We start from the raw sequence: 17,439 nt of genomic DNA, 5'->3' as shown, positions 1-17,439 counted from the left end.
AATTACTTTAAAACTATAAGCCTCCGGAGGGTGGGGTCTTCAGATTTAGCATAGGAAAATGCTCCTCTATACTCCCTAATATTTTTTTTTTCAAAGCCTGGATCCGTTTTGGAAAACTTTCCCGGAGTAAATGAAAGTTGTTCACTGCAAAAGGTGCGCAGCCCCCGTTTTTTGGCAACACAGAGAGGAGAACTCTACTGCCTGAGGGTTATAATCCCTAAGTGCGGCCGAAGGCCGCCTACGCAAAAAGGAATTGGACGCCTGGTTCCCGTAAAGTGCACTTTTACCGAGAAATCTTGTATTCAATCATTCTTCCATTTCAAGCCTATGGAAATATGGCACGCTATGAACTTTAGCAAAGGCAACTCTATTTGAAGTAAATACAACGCTGAATATTTCGGTATAATGGCGCTGCTTGGCTGTTTCGGTTCTATTCCTCTTTCAGTTTTTGTTTAGTAGCTGTTGCAATTAAATCCAATATAATATCACAGTTTGACGCGCGTGGGCACTATTTTAAAGTAATTTTGTAAATTAAATTTAAGTTAAAGTGAAAAGGTTAAAAATAGAAGGAACACGTGTTTGAAATTGCGACATTTATGTCGCTTTAAGACACAACTAAAAATCGTTGGATTGAGCAGTTAAAAAGTGCTGACTATAAAAAAAAAAAAATTTTGTTCTAGTATTCTTCGTCTTTGCGTCATACAACCAAAGTAGACGAGAGAATTCGCTAAAAGCGACGCGAGTAATAATCGCCCTGCCTTGTGTGCTACTTCGTCTGTTCCAACTCAAACAACTGCTGAATACAAGCGGATGGTAGGCATTGCTGGCGCGATACACGTTTATTACTTACATTTCTAATTGTAGCCAAAGGTGGCTGCCCTATAGCCATCTTCCCTAGAAGTGAAATATATACGTTGACATGGTCGTATTGAAGTTCTCAGGTTTGTCAATCTATACATTTAGTGTAATATAAATATTATGGTTGAACGTATCTGTAGTATGTGAAAATAAATTTTATTGTGCATCAAACTAAGCCGGAAGCAAATTCCAGTGTGTCGGTATATACATATGCATGTATCTGGGAAGAAGACTTTATTTTTTGTTTTCATTACGTATATACATATGTACATGCTTTGTGAAAATCGTGTATCTATAATACGGGAAAAATATCTATTGGCTTATTATACATTAAAAACTGTTACCAAAATCTTCTGATAGTTGTTTTTGTAACCACAAAATATACACTTGGTTTAACATCTAAATTGGAGTCAACATATTGGTTTATCATCTAAATTGGAGTCTACATATTCCTTTCTGCATACATGCATACACAAATATGTGTAGATAAGTCTGGGAATTGGCCAGGAAGCAAAAGCTTAATAAATTCTAAGTACCTTTTCTCTATCATGAATATGTTGCAAATTATGAAGTAAAAAGTTTTTAATATTTTGCATTCAAGCTACGTAGACGTCACAGTCTCGGCACTAGCATTGCACCCCGGTTTTGCTGTGGTACATGCTTTGTTATATTTTATTCTCAGTTGTACGAATGTACATATTAGAATAATGACATAGATGGCCCCTGTCACAGACAAAACAACATAAAAAACATTCGTAGCTAGACGGCTATGAAAACGCGCCACTTGGAAGAGAGAAGTATACAATAGTGGATGAATGGGTTGGTGGACGGACTGCGAGCAAGAATACGTGTTTGCCTGTATGTGAAATGTGGATGGTGACTAATGCGCGTCGTCGTGTTTCAATACCAATACGTTTCCCCTTTGTGCAATGGAGTTCGCTTCGGAAGAACCATCAGCAACGGCCAGCGATCTTACAACAGCAGCTACATATACCAAATTGCATTGTCTGATAGGTTTATATGTAAGTGGCTTCAGTTCCACTTCCTCCTACATTTTGAATTGTTTGTCTTTTGCCCTTCTACAATTCGTTTTGTTTGTTTTATTTGCTATCAGGGTTACCATTTCATGGAAATCTTGGTATATGCCCTGCACATCAACGTTCCCGAAATCTTAAAGAAATCTTTAGGAGTATCTTATTTCTGGATTTTTTTTTTGCGAATCTTGAAAGAAAATTTTATGAACTGGTTGACACGAACTCGTAAAGAAATTTCTGTACGAAAAATAAAGAAAATTCGTTGAATTCTTCACATTGCAGCCTTATTTTCTTTGCTTTGCCGATTTTCTTCCGAATCGAAGTGTGCACAGTTTATTTCATTTTAGAAAATTCGGCAAAAAATCGGGTGAAATCTTTACGAATTCTTTAAAATTTCTCTACAATTCAGAACACTGAAAAAATTTTTTGCAGGGTTGCTGGGTATTAAGAGTATGGCTTCCACATTGCCTCTAGATTGTTATATTGGGTCGTATGGCCCTTTACAGTTTTAGGGTGCCGTAGGATTCAATACAAGAAACGGGTCCTCGGGTCGTATTGACTAATTTCAAATTAATATTTTGTTTAACTCGAACCGTAAGTAGAAAAATTTGATTGAAAATTACCTATGATTATGTAGTTTTTCACACTCTTAATTTTTTAAGAACACGTGAAGATATATTTGTCGTCCGAGGCAAACTCCCAAACCTCATGCCGTCTCTGCCAAGGAAACGTCCATAGGGAAATAATACTGTTTCCATCAACAACCAAATACACGGTTATTAACTGGATATTCGAATGTACGTATAGTCCCAGCCCTAATATGAACTTACACTGACTATGCAGTGTCAAATGTTAGTGTACAGCTTGTTCTAATATAATATTCACAATTATTTTCATGGAAAATTGTTTCATTAATTATTTATGAAAAAATACTTCATTCTATAATATAAACCATATAAATCAAAGTTTCACACTTGATATCGAGTGGAAGATCGGCCTATTTTAGAATTTGATTGAAAAACGCCATATCACAGGAAACTTTTCAAGAACGCCCTATCTCAAATGAAAATATGTTGAGACAGGGCATTTTTGAATCGGCAGCTAAATAGGGTGAAACGTTTCTGAGATAGGCTTTCTTTCTATCAAATTTTGTAATAAGGCGTTTTTGAAAAGTTTTCTGAGATAGGACGTTTTCGAACTGCCTGCCGAGATAGGTAGATCTTCCCTTCCCCTCATGTGTAGATACAAAGTTCACAAAAATTCAAACAATTTTCAACAAAATTTTAAAATTATTATGTATTAAAACGTTGCATGAATTCATTCAAACTTCTAATCAAATAGAGTGCAGCAGATTTGAATATTCTACTTCACAGACAAAACACTCAGCGTTTGGAATTTTGTAAGTTATGAATATACATTTTGTTTTAAAATTTTCTACCTTCAAATGGAAGAATGTGAATGAATGAGTAAAAAACATTTAAATCATTCAAACGCATTTCGGTTAAAGTTTTTTTCTTCAAATTTGTTCGTATTGTAATAGGAGCGCAGCAATACACACAAGCATACATATCGTCACCTGAAATGCAAAATAACGTAACAACATCGTCACTGAAATGCAAAAAGTCGTAACTTATAAAAAATTAAAAATTAACTTTTTGATTGCTATGATGGATTTCATCGAATCACAACCCCCTCACATCGTTTTATAAAAAAAAAAATTAGTCACGACTTTTTCATTTCAGGGACAATGTTGTTACGTTATTTTGCATTTCAGGTGACAATATGTATGTTTCTAAATATCAGAACAGGTATTCACTCAAGTTCAAAAAAATTTAACCCAAAATCATTAATTCGTTTTGTATATAAATAATTCATAAGCCGGTTTGAATGAATTCATGCAGCCCTCTATAATGTACAGATGCGTGCAACTAATTAGCAACGAAATTAAAAACGATATTGCTTGCAAATTATGTTTATTTATTTATTTTTAATAATTTTCTTTTAAAATATAATTCAATCTATATCAGAAACCACAATAACAAAAGTTGCAAAGCTTGCACAAATTGCAAAAAAATTAATCAAACTTCAAAAAATTGTCATCAAAATTTCAAAATTTTTAATTAGACTATTTAGAAAATTTTCGGGTATGCAGTTTTGCAGCCCATTCGATTTTAGTATAATAAAGTGCAAGTTTCAAGTCGGTAAACATTACCGTTGATTTTTTAGAATTTTTTTTGTGGAGGGTGTTGCGCATTTTCTTCCATATAACACATGATCAAAATTTTTTTTTACATGGAAAAAAATCCGCAACACCCTCGACAAAAAAAATTCTAAAAAATCAACGGTAATTTTTAGCGACTTCAAACTTCCACTTTATTGTACTAAAATTGAATGGGCTACAAAACTGCATACCCAACATTTTCTATATATTCTAATTAAAAATTTTGAAATTTTGATGACAATTTTTTTAAGTTTGATTAATTTTTTTGCAATTTGTGCTAGCTTTGCAACTTTTGTTATTGTGGTTTCTGTTATAGATTGAATTATATTTTAAATGAAAATTATTAAAAAATAAATAAACATAATTTGCAAGCAATATCGTTTTGAATTTCGTTGCTAATTAGTTGCACGCATCTGTATGTATTTAGAATTTATGGAATTCCATATAAAAAAGGTTTTGATCATGCTTTATATGAAAGAAAACGCGCACCACCCTCCACAAAAAAAATCCTATATAAATAAATAGCTATTATTTCATTTTTCCTTTTTCGATCACGAATAACGATTATATTATGATTATTGAGTTTTATTTTTCTTCTTAAAAATAATGATTATTGTATAAAATTTAAGGAGCCATAGATATAGACGCGATCAACTGAAATTTTGAACATTTTTGGACTTATCAGATAATGTAAAGTTCAGTTAGACGTACGAACACAAATACGTGAGTGCCTATAGTTAAAATTCTCTTACGACGATTACATCTTGATTTTTTTGGTTAAAATTTAAAAAATAAGGATTATTATCTGTTCCTGGTAAATTTTAAACTTTAAATCAGTTTTTCATGGTTTTTTGAGTTGGTATAGTCTTTGAGCGAAATTGTTCTCTTTGAAAATTCTTTTGGGTCTGGTACGATATGTCGAAATTTAAAACGTCGAAACTAAGAACACCGAAAAAAATTGTCGAAAAAAATAAATAGAAAATGACGAATGTCGAGAAAAAAATTGTCGAAAAGAAAAATGTCAAAAATAAAAATGACGAAAAAAAAAATTCATCGAAATAATGTAATGAATGATGTGTACTTTACTTCAAAAGGTTGATTTATTTGAGTTAAATTCCACTAATCCAATGTAAATACTTACATTATAAATGTCAAAGTTTGTGAGTGAGTATGTTTGTTGCCCCTTCACGCTAAAACGTTTGGACTTATTTTAATTAAATTTGGAATACAGATAGTTTATATCCTGGCTTAACATATATGTAAAATATTTTCTTGAAGAGAGTTGCCACCTCTTTAAAAAGTTAACATCGATTAATTAACAAGTTAAACAAAATGTTACAGCAATGTGGGTGTCAAACGAAAACACCTGGGAGCACAACACTATGCTCTGCAAGCAGTTCCTGCAGCTGCTTGCAGAGGAGCCCTCGCTGAGGCATGTCAGGAGGCATCTATATGAACTGACGGACGAAGTCCAGAGATTCATTAAGCAGCCTCTGGACCCGTCAGCTCACAGACAGGCCCTGAACGGCATTCACAGGGACGCAGTCTCGAGTTATGTAGACTCAAGACCTGTGAATGCCGTTCTAGGCACACAAACACCGGACATTGACGCGACGGAGCTCCATCTGCCTCGGGAGACCAGAAAACAATAGCCCAACTTCGCTCTGGCTACTGCAGCAGGCTAAACTCCTACCTGAGTAGGCTAAATGCGGATGTGCCGAACGAATGTCCGGCCAGCGGAGAGACCCCTCACGGCTCGAAACATCTCTTCGCAGAAAACCCCACAACCCTAACGGCGACGTCCCTGTGACCGACCCCATAGAGGCTGCACGCTTCTTGGGGCTGCCGTTAGTAGAACTCGACGACAACGACTGAGATATCAGCCGATCTGGGCGGGGTTGTTGTAGCCGCTACAACAACAACAACAAACGAAAGCGGTTTAGAAATCATGGCCCGTAATTATAGTCAAAATAAAGTCGACTCTAAAGTTAAAAGCAGCTTTTTGACATAACTTTCAAAAAACCTGCTTTTAACTTTAGAGTCGACTTTATTTTGACTATAACAATGGGCCTATATATTTCGAAAGTATTTTTTCAGAAGGTTGCCACCTGTTAAAAAAGTAAACGTCAATTAACTGATAACTAAATATACTTAAAGATGGTTGCTACCTGGTTAAAAAGTTAAAATGAATTCTATTAAAAAGTTTAAACAAAACATCAAACGAGATATGCAAAATGTTTTATTGTAGAAATATTTTTGGAGGGTTGCCATCTTTAAATAATTTAAATAGCACGTCGAATAAAATATTATAATATGTGTGTCAAACGGGTGAGGTTTAAGAAAGCTCTATTTCGAAAATATTTTTGAATAGGGTTGCCTCCTTTTCAAATCGAGTTAACCGTTCGTCGATCTTTGGGTGGAATTCCATTTAAAATGCTTTATCCAAATAATTATAAATAATTTTTTTTTTTTAAATTTAACTTTTTCCACTTTTTCGAAAAAAAAAAGTTTTTTTGCATAATTTGGCAGAACTTTCTTTCCTTCTTAGGAATTTTAGAACTTTTGAAAAGCTACTCAGAACAGGTTTAATTTTTTTTCAAACTTTCAAATTTTTCGCCTTTTTTCGGAATTTTCGACGTTATGAATTTTTTTGACCTTTTTCATTTCGAAAGGATACGATTTCGACATTTTCCGTTTCGGTAAAACATTATTTCGAAATTTAAAAATTAGCAAGATTTATCAAATTTACGATTATACAACAAATTCTTTAGCGGCATTTCATACTCCAATGGTGCTGTAGTCTTCTGCGACAAAAGTTGTGTTTGCTTGGAGTATCCAGCTCAGTATCACGATCATTTCTCACGGAAACGATCTGGATCTTTCTTATTGGGGTTGGCAGCAATAATTTTATACTAGTAGCACGAGGAAGACGCAATTATAAAAATTAACTCTCTAAATGTGGAAAAGTACATTTAAACGAAATAATATTCACTTAAAAAAATATTTAACATAAAGGCGATTTATTTGAATCAAGTTAGAGAAACAAATGAGAATATATGTTTGGGTATACATTCATTTGTCAGTGCTAATCCGTTTATCATAGGCGTGCGGATCATAAATTCAACAAGATCTCTATCAGGATCATATCGTTGTTCTTGTATTTGCGTAAAATTTTTTTATCCGGATCCCGATCACTGCCCAAGGAAACACAGCAAATGCAATATTATGCATTTATGCCTTTGTATATAGTACATATGTACGTATGTATTGATGTATGTATCTACATACGTATATTTGTATGTACATATGTATCTACATACATAAATTTGTATGTATGTATGTATATGTATATACTCATGTGCAATTGCGTCGGTCATATGCATAGCTAACTGCGGCACACAGGCTGTAAGGGCTTTCACATCTAAAGGAGCAGCAAATGGCGGCTCTCTTTTACACTGCTCTCCTCCTTTTCAAAGAGCATCAAAAGAGAACGTTTTTGTTTAGTCCGACAATCTTTGCTTTTTCCCTTTTCTGGATGCTTTCGTTGAATTGTCACCCTTCCTCAGTGTTGCTGTTGATTGTCTGTATATGGGCAGCTTAAGCCTGAGTACTCACCTGACCAAGGAAAAAGTTTTATTTTATTTGATTAAAAAGTTTTCATTGTAACCATTAAACTGTCTCTTTTGCGGATGTTTTATTAAGCAAAATACATTTATAGAATATTTTGACTGAACTGGTATGTTTGCGGGCAAAAACGCGTGCGTATATACATACAGTCACTCACAGAAGTATTCTTAAATTAGTTTTTTCACAATATTCAAAATGTTTTCCATCATAAATCTTTTTCGCTAATTTTCATTTAAAATATAGCTAATTTTATACCAAAAACCATATAAATCATTCTTGCAAACTTTGTACAAAATTCATAAAAATGAATCAAATTTATTAAAATTTTCAAACTTTTTATTTAGAAGTTTTAGAAAAATTTTCGGTATGCAGTTTTTAGTATAATAAAGTACAAGTTTCAGCAGCTAAAAATTACTGCTGATTTTTTAGAATTTTTTTTTTTGTGTTGCGCATTTTCTTCCATATAAAAATTGATTTTGTTCATGCCTTATATGGAAACAAATGCGCAACACCTCGACTAAGAAAATTCTAAAAAATCAGCGGTAATTTTTAGCTACTTGAAACTTGCACTTTATTATACTAAAATGGAACGGGCTACCAAACTGCATACTGAAAACTTTCTAAAAATTCTGAATAAAAAGTTTGAAATTTTGATGAAAATTTTTTTAAATTTGATTAGTTTTTATGAATTTTGTACAAAGTTTGCAAGAATCGATTATATGGTTTTTGTTATAGCTATATTTTAAATGAAAGTTACCGAAAAAGATTTGTAATGGAACACATTTGGAATATTATGAAGAAACAAAATTAAGAATACTTCTGTGAGTGACTGATACATATATACTACATATCAATTATATGCTTAATACAAATCTAATTCGTGGAAGGACCTTTGCATATGTACATGTGCATGTAAATATTTACATTTTTTCAGAGTATTCTGCATTGTAAAGAAATTTTAAAGAATTCGTTAAGATTTAATTAGATTTTTTGCTGAATTTTCTATAATGAAATAAATTACGCACACTTCCATTCTTTTACGAAATTTCGGAAGAAAATCTGTGAAGCAACGAAAATAATGCTGCTATGTGAAGAATATCCTTCAGAATTTTTCCAGAATTTTCTTTATTTTTCGTACAGAAATTTCTTTACGAGTTCGTGTCAACCCCTTCAAATAATTTTCTTTGAAAATTCGTAAAAAAATCGTTACAGAAATGAGATACTCCTAACGATTTCCTTAAGATTTCGGGAACTTTGGTTTGCAGGGTTAATATAAAAAGACCCTGTCGTAACATTTTTTTTCTTTACAGAGTAGTTGTAAAAATATGTAAAATACATATCGCCAATTTACTTCGATAGTTTCGTAACTCAAAAAAGTAACACTTGAGGTAAACGGCTTTAAAGTCTTGAACTTACAAATACTGAATACATATCTGTTTCTAGTGAGATACTTTTAATCGATACAGCTATTAAAATCTTTACATAACATAGAAGAAGAGGTAGCGGAAATTTCTACATAATTAACAAACTTAATTTTTTGGATTATGACACTTGTTTTCAATAAACACTCATTGACTACCGTACCGACTTTTGGAAAAAGCTGAATTTCGAAAGAAAACGTCCTAATACTATATTAAGGTGACGATATGTACACTAGGTGACAAATTAAATAGCACATCTTGTTTATTTATTTATTTCCCAGCAGATAATTTCAGGAGTTAAAATCTCCTCCGCAAGGCCTTCCTGAGAGTCAAGAGGCCTTCCACTCTACATTCCTTTCTCCTTTCTTTTTTGTGTGGAGCGGCACAAATTGAAGGGCTTCTTCTTTCGCTACCCATAGAACACCTTCCAGAAGAACTTGTATAGGGCGTACCTCAGAAGGCCTTTTGGAGGAGTTCTTTTAAAGTTGCTACTTTAATTTATAAATATAATACATCTTTAAGGTATCTGCTTAAGGTTTATACCAGATATGTGTTATTGCAACTTAAAATGTTTATTGAAATTTATTTCTAATGCTAAATAATATAAATTTATTCATTCGCGTAAATTGTAAATGAATAAGCCCCTCTAGAAGGCGTGCAAGGAAGCACTTTTTTCAGCCCTTCTCGGGTAGGCCTCTTAGACTGGTTTCACTTAAGAAGGTCTACCTAAATTATCTTCTGGGTTATTTATTGACAGTCTTAAGACCTACAGTATTGGCCAATACAATAGCACCCCCATTTCAAAGTGATATTGTTTGCCACTCATGTTTATTTATTTATTTTTAAGAATTTTCAATTAAAATACAGTTCATTCTCTCACAAAACTCACATAAACTCAAGCTTAAAACTTTTTAAAAGACCGCAAAAAAGTGCAACAAATTTTCACCCAAATTTCAAACTTTTTTCTCAGAAGCGGTAGAATTTTTTTGAATACACAGTTTTATAGCCCATTCAATTTTAGTCTAATAATGTGCAAGTTTCAAGTGGCTAAAAATTACCGTTGATTTTTTAGAATTTTTTTCGCCGAGGATGTTGCGGGTTTCTGCCATATAAAAATAAATTGTGTTTAGTCCATATATGGAAACAAATGAGACAAAAAAAATTCTAAAAAATCAACGGTAATCTTAGCGACTTGAAACTTGCACATTATTGGACAAAATTGAATGCGCTATAAAACTGTGTACTCAAAAAATTCTAGAGCTTCTGAGAAAAAAGTTTGAAATTTAATGGAAAGTTTGTTGCACTTTTTTGCGGTCTTTTAAAAAGTTTAAAACATTGGTTTATATGGGTTTTGTTAGAGAATGAACTGTATTTTAATTTAAAATTCTTAAAAACAAATAATTAAACATAAGTGGCAAACAATATCGCTTTGAAAGGGGGGTGCTATAGATATGTCCAATACTGTATATAAAATCTTGTCAATTACATTTTTAGCTTATTTAATCGCTTGCTTCTCTACTAATTTTTTTTATTAATATATATTCATTCATGTACACTTACATATATTCATTAGATTAGAAAAAGTTGTACATTAAGATTTTTCATATTTTCTTTACTAATTTTCATATACATACTTTATACAGTTCAAACGTGCTAAGTATATGTGAGCGCATATTCCGATCTGTTTTATTTAAAAAATATCACGTATTTTTTTAAACAAACCGGAATTTGAATTTTTTATCAATAAGACCACCAAGAATATTTAATTGTAGTAACTTCTGTAATCGTCCTAATCTAGTTTTATTTGCTGAAGAAATAATCATATAATTTGTCTTTTTACCTCCCTTTTATTAGCTCGGGATGTAACTATGTAATATTGATGCGCCTAAAAGATGCAGCGATTTCTATTCTCAAATTACATACCTGATGACAGTAGGAATGGAAATTATAATAGCGAGGTTTTCATTTTTTAAACTACAATTTTATTTACTTTTAACATTATCTTATTTTTGCATAACCAGACATACAGTAGGGGTATTCACGATTCGGTGCATACTGTCTAGCATGGTGCATAGACAGCCGACTGGTTAATTTTGTTGTTGTTTGAACACATGAAACAGTAACAATCATGCTATTTATGTTATTTGTGCTATATATGCACCATGCTCCAAATCCAAATCGTCTTCACTTATAGTCAACAGTGCACCATCAGCAAACAGTCTTATCTAACAATACCTGATTGAAAATATCGTTGATGCAGATCAATGCTGGGCACACAAACACAGTCTTATTTTGTCGTGGGTATTAGTGCGTCCCGCTCAGTTATGGTTGCCGAATTTTTATATTTATACCTTTCATGAGCATGAAATGGTGTTATAACTTTGGTCCGATGTTTGTAAGTCTCAGAATAAGAAGAGATCGACCCACTAAAATGTATACTTACATAAATGATTAGAACGTCGAGCTGAGTCGACTTAGCCATATCCGTCTGTCCGTCGGTCCGTATGTCTGTCTGTTCGTCTGTATGCAATCTAGTCTCTCAGTTTTCGAGATATCCGGATAAAATTTGGTATGTGGGTGTATTTTTATAATTATTAATCATTGTCGGAACCGGAAGAATCGGGCCACTATAACATATAGCTCCCATACAACGGATTGTTCAGATATGAGATTTTTCGCTATAAATTCTCCATTTATGCAGCTAGGAACATGAAATTTTGCAATACTTCAACCCATTATCAACAGAAAACTTAGGGTGAAAATTACAAAGATCGGGTCTCTATAACCTATAGCTCCCATACAACTGATTGTTCAGATATACGATTTTTCGTTATAAATAACTCCTCCATTTAAGTAGCAAGGAACATGAAATTTTGTACTGCTGACACTCATCACAAAAATACTTTCAGTGGAAATGACGAAGATCGGGTCTCTGCAACCTATAGCCTTCATACAACTGATTGTTCAGATATGAGATTTTTTGCCATAACTTCTCCATTTATGCAGCTGGGAACATGAAAATCCGCACCGTTTTCACTCATTACTAACAGAACCCTTACAGGGAAAATAGCAAAGGTCGGGTCACTTTTACATATAGCTCCCATACAATTGATTGTTCAGATATGCGATTTTTTATTTTAACTCCTCCATCTATGCAGGAACATGAAATTTGGCAGTATTTCTACCCATTATCATAGCGAAGATCGGGTCGCTATAACTTATAGCCTCCATACAACTGATTGTTCAAATATTAGATTCTTTGTTATAACTTCTCCATATATGCAGCTAGAAACATGAAATTTCGCACTATTTTCACTCAATATCAACAGAAAGTTTACAGTAAAATTAGCAAAGATCGGGTCACTATAACCTATTTATTGCCTCCATACAACTGATTGTTCAGATATCGGGTTTTTCTGAGAAATTCCTTTATTTGGACAGCTAAAACAGATAAATTTCGTAAGCTATTTTATAAATAATAATACAAAGTCTACTGAGAAAATCGTCAAAATCTATGCTGCATAAGCTTTATCTCTTATACCACTGATTGTTAGGATACCAGTTTTCTTTATGTAGGAAGCTAAACCCATTAAATTGTGTTTCCGGTTTACATACCGATCACACAGCAGTGAAAATCACTTTGCTATATAAGACGTCCATAAAACTAGCTGACCCAAGTCGCCAAAAATCAATAAAAATTAGCTAGGAATTAGGTGTCTTTTAGGTGTTAATTAGAGCCTCCAAAATTAATTTAGGTGTTCCATTGGTTTCCGAGAAATTCGCAAAAATGTGTGGGTCACCTAGGTTTACGTAACGTACGTAGAGTAGCTAACATTTGATGCTATTTTTTCAGAATATATAAGGATTTGCACTGTATTGTTAGTGGACATGAAACTACTTTAAACACTGGTACGTTAACCACCAAAAACTAAAAATTTAAACAAATTTACATAGCGCATTTTGCAAGTGGACTACTCATATATACACACATATGTATGTATTACGTTAATTGCTTTTTATGTGATGTACATATATTTTACCGAAATTTTACGTTTTGATATTCATCTTTTCGAATAAACTTTTTGATCCGTAACAATTGCGCCTGTTTTGCTTTAGAACCATAATTTTTAAGTTGTCATAATTAGCAAAACATTAGTAAATCCCATACACATTTGTTTGTATGTATGTATATTGGCGTAAGGAAGAGAACTTCTTCATGCAAACTACAACTTAGGGCATAACTACATACATATGTATATACATACGTTTATAAAACATAATTCGTGTGTAACAAAAAAAAACTGCCGATACCTAGCTTTGCTAAATTGGAGGCGTATGAACGGTTTTGTAGTTGTTTTAAGAGCAGTTCAACGCTCTAAATTTTTGTTTAGTGTCAATGCTCTCTAAAACAGAGGCCATATAATAAATTTATACGTATGTACATATGTATTTGTGTAGTGGTATAAAAACATTTAAATTGTGTAGATACGATTCGCACTATTCGCTAAAATATTCAATAAAATGGTTGTTGGATTAAAATAATAGGTTGTATATGTCCATATGTTAATGTATATGTATATTGTATATGCATACATACATACCCTGCAGAAAATCTGACAATCCTAGAACTAGCGTAGAACTAGACCTTTCACCGACAGTACCAGTTCTAGCTCAATACCCAAGCAATGCTTTCAACTGTCCAGTTTTACACGGCATTGTCATCGGTGGCAATTGCCGCCCAGTGTATTACTTTGCAACCAGTTTTTAACTGGTTCCATTTTGGACAGTTTTTTTTTTAAGAGAAAACGTTTTTGAGATTAGATTTTTGGACATTTTTTTCGTTTCTTTTACAGTTTCCGTTTTTGTTACATATTTTATAAAAAAAAAAATATTGTAGGCTGCACTCAAGAATTTAAATTCATTAAATTTGAAAACTCACAACTGCCTCCACCGCGATTTGAATACGCGACCAACGATGGTTGAGTCGGAGGTCTTCTCGCTGAGCTACTTTCGTATTGTACGAGTAGTGAGCATTTGCACATTTACACCGCAAGTTTCAAATGTCCCGCTCTGCATTCCTTTTGCACTAGTTCAGAGATAGTTCTGAGATATGTAGTTCGGAACTAGCGCTCTGTCAGACTGTCTCTAAATTTGACTGTAGGATATATACATACATACATACATATGTAGATACTCGTACATACACATGAAAGTATGTCCAGCGACATATTCTGAATTCAAAATTTTCACAATTCTGAAGTGAATAGGCACATTGGAAACACGGCTATGACAACGGATTATTAAATTGTTGCCACACAAAGTTCCCCCATACAAACATACATACATATGTACATAAGTACCTAGAAACCAAGCGCAAATAAAGGGGTAGTTTCGTTTGATCTAAGTGTTACTAAAAATAAACTTTTACGCCCAATCCATTGATAAGAGTATGAAATTATAATTGGAATGGCTACAAATAATCGTGACCTTGTCGTTGTACTACCTCTGTACTGTTTTCTAATGTAAATTTTCGAGCGTGGAGGCTTGATGGTGCTACGTAGTACAGGCAGCGCGCGAGGTGTTGATTGCCGTGCAGGCTGTGGGATCCAGAACCCCGTGGTAGAATAAATGTTCATTATGCTTGTTGGAGTTGTCTCCGTCTGATATTTAACATTATTACATTATTAGGTTTGGTCCCGTAATCCTCAGACTAAATCTAGTAAAACTATCAGATAATAAAAATAAAATCTCTAAGAGCGAGAGAGTAACACTAAATAGTGTGGGATTGCTTTCTAGTAAAAAATGGTAACTTTTCACAACTTAAACATAATCTCCAAATTTTGCTTTTGAAATAATCGTTATTTTTATGTAAACACACTGGGCTCAACATGCCTTAGGCGCGTTCACACAGAAAGTCGAGCGACGCCGAACGAAGCAAGGCGGAACAAGGCGAAGCTGGTGGTGTTCACACTGAACGAAGCGAAGCGGAGCTTTTTTCATGGACTCGGCTGCAAAGGTACCACAAAACTTACCGTCAATGAAAAGCGGCAAAAATATTTGCTCAATTTTATTCAAAAATGGCTAGTTGTAAAATTAGTTTTTATTTGAATATTTTGTTTACAGCAGCGCCATGAAGCTGAAAAATTAAATAGAAAATTCAAAATTAAAAACTGCCTTACTTTCAGCTCCAAAAGTTCATGAAAAGGCTTGCTTCGATGGGCTCGGCTCCGCTTTCTGTGTGAACGTACCCTTAGAAAACCGCACTTCTATTGTTTACAATTTGACAAATTTACCAGAAAACAAGTAAGAAAGTCTAAGTTCGGGTGGAGCCGAACATTAAATACCCGGCGCAAGTATTAAATATATGTTTTTCACCTTTCCGAAACCTACCGCTAGATGGTAAGCCGGGGAGTATCAATTTTGAGTAAATTAGCGTCCTTAAATTTCGAAATATTGCAGTTTCAAGCATTTATGAAATTTACCGTTATATGAGAAGCGGCCGTAATTTTAGTCCGATTCCAATAATTTTCAACGTTTTGCTTTTATGTGGAAGGACAATAAAAATACCGAGTTTGGTACAAATTGGTATAACGGTTACCGATATACATATATGTGGTCATAAGTGGGCGGTGCCACGCCCATTTTCCAAAATTTAACCATAAATGTATTTCTTGGTAAAGAATTGTTGCGAGCATCAATTTTGAATAAGTAAGCTTTAATATTTACTTATTTATCGAAGATTTTGTATTTCTGTATATTACCGTTATATGGGATGTGGGCGTGGTTATTGTCCGATTTTTTCCATTTAGTATGCTGTATCAAGGCCAACAACTGTGCCAAGTTTGGAAGAAATTGGTGCAGCGGTTACCAAGATATACACATGTAACCATAAGTGGGCGTGGCTACGCCCATTTTCCAAAAATTTATAATATTCTTATTTTTCGTCTGAAAATTATGGTAAATATCAATTTTGAGTGAATTATATTCAGTAGCTACTAAATTATCGCAGTTTTCGTATTTCTGGAAATTACCGTTATATGGAAAGTGGGCGTGGTTACAGTCCGATTTCGCCCATTTTCAATACCAACCTACCTTGGATTAACAGAAACCCACATACCAAATTTTGTTGAGGTATCTCAATTTTTGCTCGAGTTATCGTGTACACGGACGGACGGACAGACGGACAGACGGACGGACAGACAGACATGGCATAATCGATTTCTCTATTCATTCTGAGCATTTATTTATACATTTGTGTATATCTATCTCGATTCGTTTTGGCTGTTACAAACAACCGTTATGTGAACAAAATTAATATACCCTTGTGCACAAGTGCGCTCGGGTATAAAAATATTCGCATTTAAATTGGTAACTTCTGACTAAGAGAGTACATCATTTGCTCCCTCAAGAGCGTTCTCTTTTACTAGTTTTTGGCATTCTGGCTATAGCACGTCCTGGAATGACTCGGTGTTTTATCCGACAAAGTGCTGTCGTTTCTGCGATCTAACATTGTTTAAGTCGGCGAAATCTCTCAAAAAATAATCGTCCATGGGGCAATATCTGCTCCGCATTCTTATGCTTAGGGCTAGCATCGCCTCTGAACTTACTCAGGCCTTAGAACTCACCTACAGTTAGTAGGGAAAAATTCACTGAATAAACCTGAAAATTCAATAAAATTCATCGGAATTTGACCTTGATATGACCTTGGCATGACCTTTAGATGACCTTGAGGAATCAAGGGACCCCCATACTCGGTTTCAACGACAACAAAAACTAAAATTTTTATTTTTATTTTTATTGAATAAATTTGTTGTCTTATTTGACCTTCAAATGACCTCGAAGCTGACATTGTGGAGGTTAACGGACCTCGGTTTCGGGTTCAGCGAATCTAAAATCTTATACAGTATCGGTCATATCTATAGCACGCCATTTCAAAGTGATATTGTGTGCCACTTATGTTTACTTATTTATTTTTAAGAATTTTCAATTAAAATTTAGTTCATTCTCAGACAAACCCCATATATACCCACGTTTAACAATTTGTAGAAAACTACAAAAAAGTGCAACAAAATTTCACCTAAATTTCAAATTTTTTTCTCGGAAGTGTTAAAATTTTTTTGAGTACACAGTTTTTTAGCCCCTGCAATTTTAGTCTGATAATGTGCAAATTTCAAGTGGCTACGAATTACCGTTAATTTTTTTAGAATTTTTTTTGTCGCATTGGCTTCCATATAATGAATATACTCAATTTATTTGTATATGGAAGAAAACCGCAACA

At 33.7% G+C, this 17,439-nt stretch overlaps 1 protein-coding gene across 1 annotated transcript in view; it reads left to right on the top strand.

Moving 5' to 3' along the window:
- The first annotated feature begins 406 nt into the window (after window positions 1-406).
- Window positions 407-17,439, top strand: part of LOC118735368 (brain tumor protein) — a 66,126-nt gene continuing 49,093 nt past the window's right edge. Inside the window, exon 1 of the mRNA XM_036465080.1 lies at window positions 407-941. The gene's annotated coding sequence lies outside the window, so the exon portion shown is untranslated. The remainder of the gene's footprint in view (window positions 942-17,439) is intronic.

The sequence above is a fragment of the Rhagoletis pomonella genome, unplaced genomic scaffold, assembly GCF_013731165.1.
Source record: "Rhagoletis pomonella isolate Grant_MI unplaced genomic scaffold, Rhpom_1.0 Rhpom_scaffold_00003, whole genome shotgun sequence".
NCBI classification, from domain to species: domain Eukaryota; kingdom Metazoa; phylum Arthropoda; class Insecta; order Diptera; family Tephritidae; genus Rhagoletis; species Rhagoletis pomonella.
Note: the sequence above shows the minus strand (reverse complement) of the source record. Positions and strands in the feature narration are given on the sequence as shown.